This window comes from Symphalangus syndactylus, chromosome 12 (assembly GCF_028878055.3).
Source record: "Symphalangus syndactylus isolate Jambi chromosome 12, NHGRI_mSymSyn1-v2.1_pri, whole genome shotgun sequence".
Taxonomy (NCBI): Eukaryota; Metazoa; Chordata; class Mammalia; order Primates; family Hylobatidae; genus Symphalangus; species Symphalangus syndactylus.
In genome coordinates, this window is record NC_072441.2 from 34,112,527 (window position 1) to 34,132,453 (window position 19,927).

Consider the following 19,927-nt stretch of genomic DNA (forward strand, 5'->3'; position numbering starts at 1 on the left):
TAACACTCTGAATGAGCACACAGTTTAGAGCACACACACTGAACGCTTACGGAGAAAAGACAGCCAGCTAATGCTGCCTTTAACCAACCTTATCCGTCATGGAGCTAAGGGATACCACTATATTACCCTCACATGACTTTGCACACTGTTACTCTGTATCATCAGGAAGAGAAAATACAAATGATAAAATTTTAAAAAGCACACGATTAGCAAGTAATGATCCATATAATTTTTTGAATTAATGGGTATTACTTAATTTGAGGTTTTAAACAGGTATTCGAATCATTCAAAATATAGCTATAGTTGTAAAATTAAAAGTACAACCATTAAGCATTTACAATTGTGATTTACAGTAGAAATAATCAAGGAACCTACTCATAGATTACACATATAAAATATTCACTTGTATATTACTATGTTCACATTTGTTAAATCAGTAAATAAATAATTTTGCATAGATCCATGGATTCCCAAACTCTATTCTATAGTAGAGCCCTGGGTTTATGAGGGCTATGGGTGAGCATACATCTTATAGACATATCCATTCTTAATTAAACAAAATGCTTTATTTTTAATTTTACACAATATATTTTTGAATGTTTTCATTTGTAGAATCAGTTTCATAGCCAAAGTAGCAGGAAAACTAGTGCCCTAGATAAATCCACTTCCCTGAAATTTTTCTGCTTTGAAACATCAATGATGATTGCTTTTTTTATAGAAATTTTTTATGGAAAATAGCATTTATCTTTGTTAGTAGAGACCACATAAAGTCTAGTAACTAATTTTTACTTATTTAAATGGAGAGACAGAAGAAATAACCACTTCGCTGCTTCATTATCTGTCTACCTGACACTGACGCCATGCATCAAAAATGAGCCCTCTGCAACCACATTAAAAAAAAACTATATAGGCTGGGTGTGGTGGCTCACACCTGTAATTCCAGCACTTTGGGAGGCCGAGGTGGGCAGATACTTGAGGTCAGGAGTTTGAGACCAGCATGGCCAACACAGTGAAACCCTGTCTCTACTAAAAATACACACACACACACACACACACACACACAAATAGCTGAGTGTGGTGACGGGTGCCTGTAATCCAAGCTACTTGGGAGGCTGAGGCATGAGAACTGCTTGAACCCAGGAAGCGGAGGTTGCAGTGAGTCAAGATGGTGCCACTGCACTCCAGCCTGGGCAACAGAGCGAGACTGTCTCAATAAATAAAAAATAAATAAAATAAAATACTATACAATCTTTAAAACCATCGTGAAACTCTCTGTCACTGTATTCTTGGGCACTATACCAGGAAGCTTGGGAAGGTATTTTAGGATAGAGGACTCTATCTACTTAATGTTTCCCAAATTTTCATGAAGATATATCTTTACATTATGCTACCTATCTTATTAAATAGGATTTTCCCTACTAAGACAAATAAAATTACTCTAGTCAGATGCAGTAAAAGGAAACTTATTGATGGAATGTGAAATAATTCACAAAATCAAAGTAAGTGCTGAGGAACCAGGCTTTATTATAAAGGAACGAATCAGAGCAGCTGCCTGAAACTAGGAAATAGAAACAATGGAAATATCTCTCCAAGTCATTCCTATTTGATCAAACCATTTGTAAACTCTTTCTTCTCTGCTATTACACTGGGGCGAGTGTCCTATTGCCATCAAAAGTCAAACTCCCCATTGAGACTCTAGTATCACCTTCTCTCTCCTTCTCCATGACTGAACTCTGACAATTTTGTACTTTCCAGGGTATTTTTCTAATTTCTACTTTTGTACTCCTTCCCTTCAGTATGCAAGATGAAGGGAATATCACCTCTATGATACTTAGAATATCCATCTTATGAAAAAATAATTTCTTCTCCATCATTCTGCCACCAGTACCCCACATTCTCTATCCTTCTTAAATACAGTGGTTAATCGTTGCTGTTTCTGCTTCCTCACATAGCATCCTCTCCTTAATTTACTGCATTATTTCAGGATCCTACATTGCAGAAACTACTTTTGTCAAGAATACCAAGTCTCTCTTGTTGTCAGATTTGATGGGCACTTCTCTGATTTTGCCTTCTCTGGCCTCTGAGCAGGGTTTAACCTTGTTGACCATACCCTCTTTCTAGAAACACATCTTCTCTTACCTGTCAGGATAAATGTCCTTTATTTTCACCCTAACTGACAGGCTACTACTTCCCAAGCTCATTTGCTTGACTTCTAAGAGTTAAAGTGCCTCGTGGCCTTTGTCTGAGTCACCTCTTCACTGTCTGAGCACTCTCCACATATGACCTCATTCATTTCTCTCTCATCAGTTACTCCTTATGTCAGCAAATCCCATGTTTCTCTCTGTAGCCCTGATTTCCCTCAGCACTCTCATGCTGCAGTTGTCTACTTGACATTTTTACATGCGTCACCAACAACCATCTAAAATTCACCATGTGGAAAACAGAACATTTAAACCACCCCATTTCCACCCTGGTCTTTCTTCAGTTTTTCCCACCTCAGTAAACCACATCTCTATATATCCAGTTGGCAAAGCCAAAAATCTCAGAGTCCTTGATGCTTCTTTCTCCATCATGACATCCATTTAATTCACCAGCAAATCCTATTGATTGTATCTCTAAAACGTATACAAAATCTATCCACTTTTTTCAGTCTCTACTAAGGCCACCCAGACTAAACCACTTCTCTCACATGGACTAAGCTAAGTAGCTTTTCATTTCATAGCTTAACAATTCCTTTCTCTTCACATAGAAAAAAAAAGTATGTTAGAAATATTTTTGTAGTGTCATGTACTTATTTAAAATTCTCCAATGATCTCTCAACTTATTTAAAATCATATTTTTATTCTGCTTTGGCCTATGATATAACCCTGCTACCTTTCTGACCTTATTTTAAACTAGCTTTCTTCTCACCAGCCCTACCAGTCTTCTCTACTATCTAGTTGAACTACATAGTCTCATGGTAGACTCATCTCCATGAATTTTACATAGATGCCTCCTTCTTTTGATCATTTACTTAAATTCATATCCTTATATAGCTATCAGCCAAAAGTCCAAAGTCTTAGTGGATACACACACACACACACACACACAGAGGCTTATGTTCTACCTACGTAACAATTCAGTTTCACTCTGTGTGTGTGTGTGTGTGTGTGTGTGTATAGTGCGAGAAGCTGCTCTGCTTCATGTAGTTATTCAGGGGCTTCTTCAATGCAGTGGCTTCACTATCTCATAGGGCCTGAAGATCTCCCTTGAAGTCTGTGTATCTGGCCTCTATCTCCTTCGGAAAAGAGAGAATCTATGGAGAATTGCAAAGAATCCTTTATGGACCATTTCTGAGGTGATTTTTATCACTATTCCCACATTCTATTGGCCAGATTTCTGTCATATAGTCACACTAATGTCAAGACATGCTGGGAAATATGGCTTAGTGGTTTCCCCAGGATAAAGAGGGGAAGATAAATATTGATTATTAGCAGTCTTTGGCATATCACCTAACCATGTAGTTACCCACTCACATTTATTATATTATCTAATTTTAATTATGCACAAAGCAAATTTTAATGGTTTACTAATTATTCCTTTAGTCATGCATTAATTAATATCTCTGTGGCTTTGCTTCAGAAGAATGAAAGCTTCATAATGACAGGGCTTTTGTCTGTCTTGTTTATTGTTGTACTCTTAGCTTTTAGGTACAATTTATGACTGGCATATATTAAGTAGTTAATAAATAGTTTTTATAAGTTTACACAGTCTTGTTTTGTTTATGCATAAGATTAGAACAGTACAATTTGTTTGCCAAACCCATGAATATCGTTTCTTAAGAGAGACAAATGCAATAGCCTTGAGACTTGTTTCCTTCATTTGCTTGCAGTAACTTAATAAGAAGTAGGCTTGGAGCAGACTGAGCAATTCTGATTGAATTAGTTAGAAGAATCAGCCAATACCAGAGGCTGAATTCTGGAGGGCTTCCTGTTTCTAACAAGGTCGTTATTTCCACACAGGGCATCTCCATTGTTACACAGCTGCATAGATATTCCATGACACTCTGTACCTAAAACATGTAAGTTATTTCAGAATTAAGATCTTTTTCTACTATAATTCCTTCAATGTTGTCTGTAATTCAACCAGTTCCAATCTAGGCACGATTCCCTTTAGGCTAATGAGAATACGAAGAAGCATATATTTTCCTCTATTGATTTTCCTTAAAAGTTTTTGGCCAAAATCTTATTGTTTTTTGTTTTTGTTTTTTAATTTGTACTTTTGAGTGTTAGTGTCCGTTATGCCTATGTATGAGAGTACTCAGTGAAGGAGGAGTAGGTCACCAGGCAAAATCTGAGTATATTTGTCAGGAGAAAAGGGTCGAACTTGAGCTAAAAAGAAAACAAGAGATTCCATCTACATTTTTCTTCCTAAGCAGTTAAAGTTTGTATGAGAGAATGTCATTACATATGTCAAAAGAAAATGCTGTACCATAATGAATAATTAGTAGTAAAATCATGAAATTATAGCAAGTGAAAAAATTAAACACTATTCTTTAAGTAAAACTAAATATGTTATTATGTACATAGAATAAGAGTTCAACATTCTTTTTACTGAAAAATACAATATAGGTATTTCTTTATTTCCAATATATTTCATTAGAAGTTCTTACATTTTCTATGATATTCCTATTCTAGATAGGCAATGGATTTTAATGGAACACAACTTTCAAAAGTTATTTAAATTATAATCTCTCTGGGATCTGAAAAGGATTATGTTTTCATTCTAGTAATTGGTATGCACATATTGGTGGTGATAGCCCATGTTTTTCTTTATTCTGTGACACGACCTTTAAAGCAAGATGATAAGATGAAATTATTCTTGCAATTTATCTCAATTTTTTTTCACAATTTTATAACCTCATTAGCAACTTTTTTTATTTGGGCCCTGTATCAAATAAAGGTGGTTTGCAAGTTGGCATTCATCATTTTGCAAATTCGTCAATTTATTCTTTTTTCTTCTTGTTCTCAAAAAGCATGCATTAAATGTAGTAGTCTACTATGTTGTAGGTACTATGAAGTACACAACAATGTGCAACACGTAGTCTCTAACTTCAGTGAGGTTGTAGTTTTGCCAAAAAGCCAAGTAAGCCCATTTAAAGTCCTCAGAAAACATAATAGAAGCACACCTAAGTTATTAGAAAACTTGTTTGGTTTAGATTGAAGAGTCAAATCACACTGTCTAGAAGAAACAATGCTTGAGTTAAATCCTACTTGATGAGCAGGAATTCAATGGACATAATCTAGAAGTGAATTACATTCGTGGGGAGCAGCATGAGGGAAGGCAGTCATTTGTCAAATAACGTAATAAATTCAGGTGTGGTGAACAGTTGAGTAGGTCAATGGGGAAAATTGAATTACATGTTAAGAAGGAGCTAATCAGGGCTAGATCATAACAGGTCTTGTCTTCTATGTTAAGGTATTTGGGTTTTGCTTTCTGTGTTAAGGTATTTGGAGTTTACAAACTCCTAAACTTCTAAAGTAATTCAAGTACAGGAGTTACACAATCACATTCAACTATTAGAAAGATCACTATGGAAAATTAAGGAAGAGAGCCTAGTGAACAAATGGAAACCAATTAGAATGATTTATGGCTGTCATGGTGCGATAACTTTCTGGACTAAACCATCACCTTTAATTCTAAAACATAGTAGTGATAAATTATTTCTAAAAATATTAAAATGACAAAACAATAATCAAAATAAAACAAATATCTCATTGGATCAGAAGTAGAAAACAAACACTAGCAGTGGTAAATAAGAATTTTCCTATTCACGGGGCATTAACTTCCCAACACAATGAATGAAAAAGATAAACAAAGAACATCATTATGGGTTTTCAGAACATCATTAATAAATGAAAGATCCTAAAAGTTTTGAAAAGGAAAAAATGGAGAGCACATATAAGAAAGCATTAACTGAGATGTCATGACACTTTTAAATAGCAACACTGGAAATTAAAAGCAATGGAGTGATGTTTAAAACTCTAAGGAAAAATATTTTTCAATTTGGAAGGCTTAGTGAAACTCAAGCAAAGGCAGGTATAAAATTATACATTTCCAATCATATGATCCACTTTTCATGAGGATGCCGCTGGAGGGTGTGTCCATAAAATGAAGAGAGAATGATCCAACAAGATCCAAGAAATAGGAGATAGAATATAGGAGAGAAGAAAAATGAATATCTGTGGAGGCAGAGAAAAGAAGAAACAAGAAGATAGTTGGCCAACACAACACATCTAAAGATCAAAAAAGTCCAGTTTGGAAATAGCCCCAGGAGAGATATATCCATGAAAAATATAAATCACATAGACAAACTAATGTCTTTGATCATACAAGAAGAGTTTTATAGCTCCATCAGATAGCTGACTGATAAATGGGGACAGAATTAGCATATATCTGATTAGAGTTCTAGAACCAAAAAGTAGGGCAACTGTATAGAAAGGAATATTTGAAAGAAATCATGGTGTATATTTAAAAAAAGCTAACACACTAATCATCAGGAAAATGCAAATCAAAACCAAAATGAGATATTACTTCACACAGGTCAAGATGGCTATTATCAAAGTTAAAAAAGAAGGAGAACAAGTGTTGGCAAAGATATGGAGAAAATGGAATCCCTGCACACGGTTGGCGAGAATGCAAAATGGTGCGACTGCTATGAAAAGTAGTGTGGGAGTCATCAAAAAATGTAAAATAGAACTCCCATATAATCCAGTAATCCCACAATTTAAAATAATTAAAATAAAAGTCTTGAAGAGATAGCAGCGCTCCTATGTTCATTGCCAAATTATTTCCAAGAACCGAGATGTGAAACTAATTAAAGTTCTAACAGATGAATGGATAAAGAAAATGTGATATATGCATGCAATGAAATACTATTCAGCCTTTAAAAAGATGAAAGTTTTGCAATATGCAACAAGAGGAGGAACCCTTGAGGATGGTATGCCAAGTAAAATAAACCAGTCACAGCAAGATAAATACTTCATGATTCTATTTATATGAGGTACCTAAAATGATCAAATTCATAGAATCAGAGTTAAATGGCAGTTGTTAAGGACTTGGGGGATGAGTTACTAATAAATGAGGATTTACTAATGAGGAGTTACTAATAAAAAGGCATGAGTTTCAGTCAAGGAAGATGAATAAGCTCTAGCGATCTGCTATATAAGATTGTGCCTAAAATAAAAAATAACGTACACTTAAAATTTCATTAAGAGGGTAGATTGCATGTTAAGTGCTATTACCGCAGTTTTTTTTTTTTTTTTTAAATGGGTTATAGCCAAGAATTTACTTCGACCAAAGGAAAAATGAGCCTCATGTAGAAATCAAACATCACATTCTGGGTAAAATGAATTAAAGAAAACATACTTAGACATGTCATAGTGAATCTTTCAAACTTCAGTGATAAGGAGAAAAATCTTCAAAAGAAAAAAAGGCAGTTTATTTACACAAAGATGTAAACTAAGCTGACAGGAAGAATACATGCAGGAAGCATTCTTGTAATAATTGCCCGGCCCTAGATTGAAAAAGCTGGGAGGAGAAAACAAGTAGAGCCCTACGTGTCAGCCACCTGCATTCATGGCTTGGGTTCCTTGCTCCCTTCTAGCTGGTTGTGCAATGCTCTGCCAAGCGCATCGAAGGTAGGCGGAGGGATGTGTGTGGGGAAGGAGTGGACTGGACGGAAAGGAGCCTCTCCTAACCTACCCCTGAACATCTGCTCTAGGCTTTTCTCTTGCTGCTGTTTCCATGAACTCAATGACTGCTGTCTTCCCAAGTTCTCTTCAGAATTTTAATAAATTATTCACCATATTTTGGAGAATCATAATATTTTAACTTCTGTGGCATCACAGGATTTCTTTAGAGAGGAAAAATTAGCAACTGATGGCAGCTCACTATCTTCTGGGATAATGAAGTTCCTCTTAAATTTTAGCTTCTTTACTGGCCTTTACATTTTCCTAACAAAGTACAGATTTATGCAGTATCTTTATCCTCTATCAAGGCTCTGAATTAGCAGTCTTGGAGGATTATCTGTCTTATTGTATCTTCTCCATGCCGAGGATTAAACAAAGGTGCCAAATATGAATGATGAATATGGTCCTTGGAATAAAAATACAGTCATTTCCTTGGGGCATAAAGAGACCTGGAGTGTAAAAGCAGAAGTGATTAAGCCCAAATAGCAAAACTTTAACTTCTCAGCCCTAAGGAAAAATATCATTCCCTTTCCCCTACTCCCAAATCATCTGGAAAGGTGGGAATCCAAGCTTTCTTCCATACCCTCAGGTAGCGATCACTAGTAAATTCATAGTTTCAAGGGATTAAAAGATGAACTCACAGGACAAAAAAAAAAAAAAAAAAAAAAAAACAGAAGACATCTGATAAGCACAAATGCTAATCAAGAAACCCAACAAATGCTAAACTCTACCTGTATCAGTGAAAGCCTGAATTTCTCAAAATAGCAAAATTTGCGGCATTCAGAATGTAAGGATACATATCACATACAAAGAGAAGATAGTGAAGTTTTAAAACATCAAAGTCAAGAGGCAATCTAATTACTTTCAGGAAAGAAAATCAGCCTAAAAGGAGTAAGTTTGATTAATATCAAACATCTTTATATAAATGAGAGGTGAGAGAACAGCCGTAAGTAAGTAACTTTAATTTTACATCCAGGAAAATCATCATGTGTAGTTAAAAGAAATAAAAAATCAGAGGCAAACAACAACTGAGATAATATATCATGGCAGGACTCTTTTTGAAAAAAAAAAAAAAAAAGGGAAGAAACAAAGAAAATTTGCATTCTAGTAATAAAAAGCAATAAATAAATCAGTCAGAAAAAGCACTGATATGGGAAATAACAGTGAAGAAAGAGCATAATGAGGTTTACTATTTTCTTAAAAAAGCAACAAACAAGATGAAGCGCATTCAAACAATTCAAACCTAAAATTCCAGATGATATCACTGTGGCCAGGGGGAGGAGAAGAGATCAGAGGTAGATGACGGTAGGCCAACATTGTTTTCTTGTTCAGATAGAATACATACATGGGAAAAAGCTTCACACAGTAAGAAAAGCGTACTTATGGCTCTTAATAAGTAATGATAGCCCACAGCAGTGAAGAAATAGAATATTGGGCTTTAAATCCAGGAGAGTATTCTGTCCACAGTGTGAAAGACATAAAAGGATAAAAAAATGCATTGTAAATAAACACCATAAAATGAGATAGTTGAAATAATTCCCAAAGTAATTGTTATAATAAATGTAAATATGTTAAACATGTCAGATAAAAGAAAAACATCCAGGATGAATTATAAAGAAGTAGTAGCAATATATTATTATTTTTTTGAGATGGAGTCTCGCTCTGTTGCCCAGGCTGGAGTGCAGTGGCGCGATGTCGGCTCACTGCAACCTCCACCTCCCAGGTTCAAACAGTTCTCTACCTCAACCTCCCAAGTAGCTGGGATTATAGGCACGCACCACCACGCCCAGCTAATTTTTGTATTTTTAGTAGAGATGGGGTTTCACTATCTTGGCCAGGCTGATCTTGAACTCCTGACCTTGTGATCCACCTACCTCGGCCTCCCAAAGTGCTGGGATTACAGGCTTGAGCACAATATATTATCTTTAGTAGGCACATATAAAGAAAAAGAATGAAGAAATATTAAAATGAAAGATTGATAAGAACTTTATTAATAAAATTTAAAACATAACTGGTCACTATCAATCAAATTAAAATTTAAGCTATAAACCATCATAAGGGAAATTTAGATATTATATACTAGAAAAACAGACTGATGAAAAACAAAATATAGTGACATATATGAACTCAATAGTATGGGCTCAAAATACATAAAACAACAACTAAGAAAACTAAAGAGTATTTCAGAAATCAAAAATTATATTTATTTTGGCTGGGTGCCTGTAAATCCAGAACTTTTGGAGGCCTAGGTGGGCAGATTGCTTGAGCTCAGGAGTTTGAGACCAGCCTGGGCAGCATGGTGAAACCCTCTCTCTATAAAAAATACAAAAATTAGCCAGGGTGGTGGCATGCACCTGTAGTCCCAGATACTTGGGCGACTGAGTAAGAGGATCTCTTGAGCCTGCGATGTCAAGGCTCCAGTGAGCTGTATTCATGCCACTGCGCTCTAGCCTGGTTGACAGAGCAAGACCCTGTCTAAAGAAAAAAAATTGTACTCATTTAAAAATATTATTTTCAAAAATTGATAAAATTAAGATAAAAATAATAAAGATATAGGAAATTGAATAACGTGATTATTTTCTCGATCTAATGATAATAAAAATTATAAAACAATTGAACAAAAATGCAATTTGTTCTTGAGCAAACAAAAAAAAATCACAAAAATTAAATATGTACCAGGTCAGCAAGAAAAGCTAACATATTCTCCTAATCAATAGCATAAAACACTATATTTTCTTACTACAATGTAATAAAATTAGAAATCAATAGTGAAGCATGACTCAAAACTTCTCAATATCTGGAAAATTTGTAAATATAATTTTTAATAACACTTAAAATAAGAATTACATGCAGTACATTATGACACGAGGATTTGTAACATTGGGGATATTTATAGCTCAAAATTGTGAAATAAATCATATAACCATGCTAAAAATATTTTTTGCATTTAGTAAAAAGACAAGAAAGCTTAAAATTCATTAAGGAAACACTTAAATCAAGAATATAGATGCCAAAGGAAAAAAATAACCTTGATGATGGTTACTCAAGACCAAGGTGGATAAAAATAGAAAAGATAAGAGCAGATGTCAATGAAAGAGGGGATAAAAATAAAAAATTGAGATGACTAACAAATGTTGATTCCTTGAACAGACTAATAAGACAAACAATTCTCTCACAAACTGATAAAGATAGAAGAAAATTCAAACAATCAAAGAAAAAATAGAGCAAATCAGTACACATATTACAAATACAAAATCATAAAATAATATGAAAAAGTAAAAAGAAATATAAAGAACTAAAAGAAACAGTTTTCTAGGAAGATGTACAACATTGCCAAAATTAGAAAGAAAACATTGGAAAGTGGAATAGACCAATAAAAATTAAGAAAATTAACATTGTAAACTTCCTACACTAGGTTATCATGTCATTTATAATAGTTTTTAAAAATCAGGCACAGGTGTTTTGTGGGAGTGTTCTAGAAGCTCTGGAGAATAGAAAATAAACACAGTGATGCTATACAGTCCAGTATTTATTAAGTACTGTGCAATAAAAAAGAAGCCAATATCTCCAGTGAACTTAAAAAAAAGTCCTGTAATAAAAGATTAGCAATGAAGGGAATGCCATTCCCAAGAATGGAGGGTTAGGTAACTATGCCCGACTTTATCTATCTATCTATCTATCTATCTATCTATCTATCTATCTATCACACATGAACATACACACCTGCAAGAGAAACAGGAGACAATCCTGGGCTGAAAATCCCATACTGACACTGTTGCAGTATTGTATCACTGGTGAGGGAGGTGCCAGCAAATCATCTCTTGCATGAATACGCCACAAAGCCAAGAAGGAGATTGGCTGGCATGAGGAGGAGGTCTGAGAGCACAGATAAATTCCCACCTCTCGGGCCCAGGTACACAAGATCTGACTAAATTTGTCCCTGGACCAGGAAAACAGAAAGCTCTACCCTCTCAATCCCCTCCATTCATCTATCAAACATCCAGTGATAAACAACAGCAGTCTACTGCGGGGAAAATTGAAAGATCATAGACAGAGATGGCCTTTGTGGCTGGCATGGGCATATAGAAAAGCTGAAAGTTGAGAGTGGACCATGAAGATTGAGAAAAACATCCCTGGAATTCCAGGCCCCAGCACAAGGAGTCATTACAGACGTGTGACTGAAGGCCCCAGCACAAGGAGTCATTACAGATGTGTGACTGAAGGCCCCAGCACAAGGAGTCATTACAGATGTGTGACTGAAGGTTGTGGTGCTCTCAAGGTAACCATAGCAACCACAAGCCCAAACTAGATTATCTCCCAACTAGATAAACTCAAACCCGAATGCTGACAGCTTGACAGAAGAAACAAGCCCATTTCCAGACTTAGTCATATTTGCCTCTGCCTCTTTTGCTTATACTCATGATGTCTGCCATTAAGTAAAAAAATTATGACACACACACACACACACACACGGAAACAAGGGGAAAAATATCCCTCAGTGTAAAGAGAAAGCCATAATTTTGTGGTCAAATTAATACAATTTTCTTACTTTTTAATATTTAAAAAAGTTGTTCTTAAAGTGTGGGCCTTATATATAGGCAATAAAATTTAAAATATAACAGTGGTCACTAACTGTCTTGGACTTGTTTGAAATGCAAATTATCAGGCTTTATCCCAGGTTTAGTGAATCAGAAACTCTAAGGTTGGGGCCCAATAAACTCTTTTAACAAACCCTTTAGATAATTCTCAAGTATTCAGAAGTTTAAGAAACGTTATAATGGTGAAGTAATTAAACTACTGTACATTTATTTTTATAAAAAGATAAAACTTGTGAAGGATATGGAAGGGGATGTGTTAATATGGGCATATGTCAATCTACACAAGTTACTGTAGAATCTAAATGAGGATTTGTTTGGGGGGTGGGGTGGGGAGGGTTTCTTCTTCCAGATGAAAATTCTATTAGCTCTAGAGAAAGGCAGTTTATGGTGCCTACTGACCCTCCTACCTACTCATGTGACAGATTTGATTGGTCTCTCACAAATGACCTGAAGAAATTTGATCCAGTTTTTCCATAAAACTTACTACAAGGAAAATATCAGCTATATGAGTTCTTTATGATACAATGTACTAAGAAAAGATAGTATATTTTAAATATTATTTTTCCCCAATAAGGTGGATTAGAAGCTCTTAGTGTGCCTCAGCCATTTGGAATATTGTGCATAAAGATCAACTTTGTGAGCTTTAATTCAAGAAGAAAAATGGAAATCCATCAAAATTGTGAGGAGAACGCCTGCAAACAGCCCCTGTGACAGTGTCCAGCTGATAAAAATGAGTAAAACCCCAGTATGTGACAGAGGCAGAGAGCATTCCTCTGTGACTCTGGGTATCTGAGCAACCCAGGCCAAGCACTGGAGCTAACCTGGGGAGAGGCTTGGAGACATTGTGAGGAAAAGACAGTGGGAAATGCTGCAACATTTTCCCAAACCTGGGACTGACAGCAGGACACCGTTTTTAATCCAGACTCATACAAAGCCAGCCAGCCTTTCTTTAACGACAGAATTGGCCATGTAGGCATTTTAATGTTGCCATGTAGGTATTTTAGTGTTGGACCAGAGGCCGAAGCACCTGCTCTGGAGCAGAATAAGGGCCTCAACAGCCAGTACTGTGAAAGCATCTGAACAGTAGGCACTGGAATTGTGGTCTCCTCTGTTGTAGGCCTAGAGTGGAAGGAGAGTTGCTACAGCTGCATTTCTCCTGGGCAGCAAGACTTGCAGCCAGAGCCAGCTTGGTGAACTAGAACCAGTTTGCATATGCCATTGCTGGGTGTCAGAGCCTACTCCCCAGAAATCATGGTACATCAGGGGCCACTCCACTCTCCTCAAGCAGAAATCCAGGCATTGAGAACACACACTTGCCTGGATCAGCAGCAGCTTGAGCTGCCCCACCCTTCAGGGACATAGATCATGGTACAGTGGGGCCCTCTCCACTCCACACCCAGGCAGATCTCCAAGCATTCAGAGCACCATTTTCCTGGTTCAGCAGCTAGAGCCAGGTGTATGCTATACCATGATCTATGCCCAACCTTTCCTGGGCATACAACATGGTGTAGTGAGGCCCTCTTTGCTCCATGCCCAAGCAGAACTCCAGGCATCTGGATCACCCACTAACTTGGATCAGCAGCCACCCTTCCTGTGCAGAGAATCTGGTGCAGGTTCAGGGAGGCCCTCTGCTTCATACCAAGATGTATCCCCAGTCATTCAGAGCACCTGCTCATCTGGTTCAGCCTGAGTCAGCCAACATTTATGAGCATAGATTGTGGTATAGTGAGGCTCTCTCTGCTCCATGCCCAGGCAGACTGCAAGGCATCTGGAGCACCAGCTCATCTGGGTCAGAGATTCTGGTGCAGGGAGACCTTCTCTGCTACATGCCAAGGCAGATCTCCAGACATTCAATGTACCTGACTGCCTGGTTCAACAGCTTGAATTACCCTACCCCTCCTGTGCAGAGATCTTAGTGAAGGTGGGACCCTCTTGGTTCCATGACCAGACCAATCTACAGGCATCCAAAGCATTCACTCTCCTGGATTAGAAGTTAGGCTGCCCCATGAAGAGGACATGGAGCCAAGCAGGTTTCCCACCTCTATGCCTAGGCATATTTCTGGGTATTTCGTGGCCACAAACTGGATTCTCCCTTTGTGCTGGTGCTTGTGCCTACCATTGGGAAATTTTAGGGCAGACTTGCCTGGTCTGGCTCCACCCATCATTGCCCCCACCCCCTCCAGGGCTGAGCAGGGGGATCAGACCACTGTGCATTTCATGAATCAGCCCATTACCTGAGGCACCATAAAATTTTTTCCAATAAACAAGCATCAAGCCATGCCAAACACAGCCAGCTCTATTGTACCATTTACTGGCTTGTCAGTTGGACTGCACAGCCCAATATAAAATCTGCCAAGAGAAGTGCAAAAAGAAGCAAAAAGATTCAAAGACCTTACCCAGCATTTTCTACAGTCACATCCTCTAGGCACAGGAAAAAGAGAAAGAAGAAAAACAAAAACATAGGGAAAGAAAGAAAAAGAAAATATTCTACCCAAACACAAATAATAATAAAAATTAGGAGTACCAGCATCTACAGATAAGAAGAAATCAATGCAAGAATATTGGCACCATGAAAAATCTGAATGTAGTGACACCACCATAGGCTTATACTAGCTCTCCAGCAATGGTCCCAAACCAAAATAGAAGCTCAGAAATGACAGATAAAGAATTCAAAACATGGATTGCAAAGAAGCTCCAAGATCCAAGACAAGATTAAAATTTAACACAAAGAAACTTCTAAAGCAATCCAGGAAATGAAGGAAAATAAATATCTTACAAAGAAATGAATCAAAACTTCTAGATTTAAGTAAACCACTTAAGGAATTTCAAAATACAACTGAAAGCTTTATCAATAGACTGGACCAAGCAGAAAAATGTTCAGAGAGTGAAAACCAGTCTTTTGAACAAACCTAGTCAGATAAAAATTTTAAAAAGAATTTTAAAAAACAAATTCTTCAAGAAATATGGAATTATGTAAAGCAAATAAACTTATGAATTATTGGCATTCCTAAGAGAGAAGGAAAAAAGTAAACAACCTGGAAAACATATTTGAGGGAAAATTCAAGAAAATATTTCTAATCTTGGTAGAGAAGTAGACATCCAGATACAATAAATCTGAAGAACACCTGTGAGAAACTATACAAGTTGAAAATCAACATCACCAAGGTATATAGTTACAAGACTGTCCAAGGTCAGCGCTAAAGAAAAAAAATCTTAAAGGCAGCTAAAGGAAAAGGTCAGGACACATCAGGCTAACAATGGACTTCTCAGCAGAAACATTAGAAACCAGGAGAGACTGGAGGCCTATTTTCAACATTCTTAAAGAAAATAAATTCTTACCAAGAATTTCATATCACACCAAACTAAACTTCATAAGGAAAGGAGAAATAAAATCTTTTCCAGACAAGCAAGCAGTAAGATAATTTGTTACCACTGGACCAGCCTTATAAGAGATCCTCAAGAGAGTTCTATACATAGAATAACAATACCTGCTACCACAAAAGAAAAAAAAAAAACATGCTTAAGTACATAGCCCACAGACCTTATAAAGCAATGACACAATGGAAACTACAAAGCAACCAGCTAACAATTTCATAAGATAAAAATCTCAAATTTCAATATTAACCTTGAATGTAAATGGTCTAAATGCCTCACTTAAAAGGCACAGAGTGGCAAGTTGGATTAAAAGAACAATCTATCCATCTGCTTTAAGAAACGCTTCTCACATGTAATAATACCCATTGACTCAAAGTAAAGGGTTGGGGAAAGATCTACTATGCAAACGGAAAACAAACAAAAAGGCAGAGGTGGTTCTTGTATCAGATCAAACAGACCTTAAACCAACAAAAGTAAAAAAGGACAAAGAAAAGCATGACTTAATGATACGGGACACAGTACAAGACTTAACTATCTTGAATATATATGCACCATCATTGAAGCACCCAGATTCATAAAAAGTTGCACTTCTAGACCTACAAAAAGATGTAAACAACTACAAAATAATAGTGGGGTACTTCAACTCCCCAGTGACAACATTCAAGACAGAATGTACACTGAGGTAGAAAATTAACAAAGAAATTCTGGGTTTAAACTCGACACTTGACCAATTAGATCTAATAGACATCCACAGAATACTTCACTCATAAACCATAGAATATACGTTCTTCTCATCTGCACACAGAATATATCCCAAGATTGACCACATGCTTGGCCATAGAGCAAGTCTCAATAAATTTTAAACAATCAAAATTATACCAACCATACTCTTAAACCACAGTGGAATACAAATAGAAATAAACACCAAAAAGATCTCTCAAAACTTCACAATTACATGGAAATTAAACAACTTGTTCCCGAATGACTTTTAGGTAAACAATGAAATTAAATCAGAAATTTTCAAAAAATTATTTGAAATAATGAAAACAGAAACACAACTTATCAAAATTCATGGGTGCAACAAAAGCTGTGTTAAAAGGAAAGTTTATAGTGCTAACCACATACTTCAAAAAGTTAGAAAGATCTCTAATGATCTAACATCACACCTAGAGTACTACAGAAACAAGAACAAACTAATATCAAAGCTAGCAGAAGGAAAAAAAATAACTAAAATCAGAGAAAAACAGAATAAAACTGAGACACAAAAATTCATGCAATGAATCAGCAAAACCAAAACGTGGTTCTCTGAAAAAATAAATAAGATTCATTGACCACTCGCTAGATTAAGGAAAAAAAAACAAGAAACAATAGAGAGAAGATCCAAGCAAGCAAAATCAGAAACAACAAAGTTGGCATTACAATCAATCCCACAGAAATAGAAAAGATCCTGAGAGACTATTATGAATACCTCCATGCCCACAAGCTAGAAATCTACTAAAATAAATCAGAGATTACACAAGTAAATAGAAAAATATTTTATGTTCATGGATAGAAAGAATCAATGTTGAAAAAAAATGGCCATACTGCCCAAAGCAATCCATAGATTCAATGCTATTTCCTTCAAACTACCAATGTTATTTTTCACAAATTTGGTTCCATAAAATTTATATGGAACCAAAAAAATAGCCTGAAGAGCCATGGAAATCCTGAGCAAAAAGAACAAAGCCAGAGACATCACATTACCTGACTTTATACTATAAAGCTACAGAAACCAAAATAGCGTGACACTGGTAAAAAAATAAAAAAAATTAAAAAACCAAACACATAGACCAATGGAACAAAATGCAGAGCCTAGGAATAAAGCCACACACCTACAGCCATCTGACCTTCAACAAAGTTGACGAAAATAAGCAATGGGAAAAGGACTCCCTATTCAATAAATAGTGCTGGGATAGTTGGCTAGCCATATGCAGAAGAATGAAAATAGACCCCTACATGTTACCATATACAAAAATTAACGAAAGATAGATTAAAGATTTAAATGTAAGACTTCAAACGGTAAGAATTGTAGAAGAAAACCTAAGAAACACCATCCTGTACATCAGTCATGGGAAAGAAATTATTACTAAGTTCTTAAAAGCAATTGCCACAATAAACAAATTGACAAATGGGACCTAATTAAACTAAAGAGTTCCTGCACAGCAAAATAACTATTAATATAATGAACAGCCTACAGAATAGGAGAAAATATTTGCAAACAACACATCTGACAAAGGTCTCATATCCAGAATCTGTAAGGAACTTAACCCAACAAGTATTAAAAAATGGGCAAAAGACATGAACATATGCTTCTCAAAGTAACACAAACAGCCAACAAATATATATTTTAAAACGTTCCACATCACTAATTGTCAGAGAAATGCAAATCCAAACTTTAATGAGATACTATTTCATACCAGTCAGAATGGCTATTATTAAAAAGTCACAAAATAACAGATGCTGGCAAGACTGCCAAAAAGGGAAATACTTATACACTGTTAGTGGGAATGCAAATTAGTTCAGCCACTGTGGAAAAGAGTTTGGAGATTTCTCAAAGAACTTAAAGCAGAACTACTATTCAACCCAGCAATCCCATTACTGGGTATATAACCGAAAGAAAATGAATTATTCTACCAAAAACACACATACAATTTTCATGTTAATTGCAGCACTGTTCACAATAGTAAAGATACAGAGTCAACCTAGGTGCCCCTCACTGGTGGACTGGATAAAGGAAATGTGGTACATGTACACCATGGAATAACTACAAAGGCATAACAAAGAATAAAATCATGTTCTTTGCTTCAACATGGATGGAGCTGGAGGCCATTATCCTAAGAATTAACATAGGAACAGAAGAGTAAATACTAAATATCACATGTTATAACTTATAAGTTGGTACTAAACATTAGGTACTCATAAAGATGGCAACAGTAGTAACTGGGAACTACTAGAGTGGACAGGAGGGACGGAGGTGGGAAGGGTTGAAAAGCTATCTATTGGGTACTATGTTCAGTATCTGGTTGATGCGATCTTAATTTCAGCATAATGCAATATATCCAAGTAACAAACCTGTACATGTGCCCCCTGAATCTAAAATGAAAGTTGAAAAAAATATTAAACACAAAAATGATAAATATGAAATAAACATTAAATTCATTCTCAGTTTTGAATTTCCTCTCTAAAATTTAATAATGGTGTCTTTCTAAAACACTATTGTTATAAATACTTGGGACTGCTTATCATATTTAACATCTGAAACATGATAGTAGATGAGCAGAATCTTAAAGTAATTTAATTCATCAATCATAATAGCAAAGGGCTTACTGTACCATTTCATGAACTCAAGTGGAGTATATTTTATTTTGATATTTAGTCAACAGAGATGGGGATAAAATAACCCCAGTGACTTATCTGTAAAGGGTTTCTAATTAAATATTCTAACTTTATTAAATATTATAATAATTAAAATACGATATCAACTTTTATATTAGAGAAAATATATGATACAAAATATTTTTGAGACCTAGAACAAAAATATTATCATTCTTAGTTTTTTGAGAGACACATGAAAAACCAATGTAATATTTGTCATTTTTTGTCCAAGATGTTAATCCTTCTAAAAAGCATGATAGTGTAGAAGTGTTAAGGATTTCATATCTGGTTAAGAAGTGTTACATGTAATTTAAAAACATGGGTTTTATTAATGAAGAAATATAAATGAAATATAGTTTAAAAATATAAATGCCATTTAAATGTGTCTTTACTCCTATTATGCTGATTATCAAAACAGATACCTTTTTATTTAAGCAGCTATAGTTCAGCTTTTACCACTTCCTTTTCTCTCTTTGCCTGCCAGCATTTTCTGGGATTTAAAGAGATATACAACTTTGATGGACCAACATTCCTGTTTTAACCTAACTTTAAATACCAAAATGCTTCAGAATCAGTAATAGGTGAGTGACTGCCATTATTTCTTATTAATGCATTTCCATGTTAACAAAACATTTCAAAAATAGAGAAACTTCTTATGTTCTCTCATATTATAGATTTTCTCAGATCCCTTAGTGCTCATGTCTTACAAATGTTAAGATACTGTAAAAGACTGCTCTCTGTACTATTCATTCAGAGAAACCAACAATGTTATTATAAAGCAGCTGGTTTAACTACAGGAGAGAAGTACAA

General features: G+C 35.7%; 1 long non-coding RNA gene across 1 annotated transcript in view; it reads left to right on the forward strand.

The window, feature by feature from the left end:
• Nucleotides 1-3,885: 3,885 nt before the first annotated feature.
• Nucleotides 3,886-19,927, forward strand: part of LOC134733683 (uncharacterized) — a 45,587-nt gene continuing 29,545 nt past the window's right edge. The window contains exons 1-2 of the long non-coding RNA XR_010117317.1: nucleotides 3,886-4,060; nucleotides 19,621-19,698. This is a non-coding gene — a long non-coding RNA (uncharacterized lncRNA). The remainder of the gene's footprint in view (nucleotides 4,061-19,620; nucleotides 19,699-19,927) is intronic.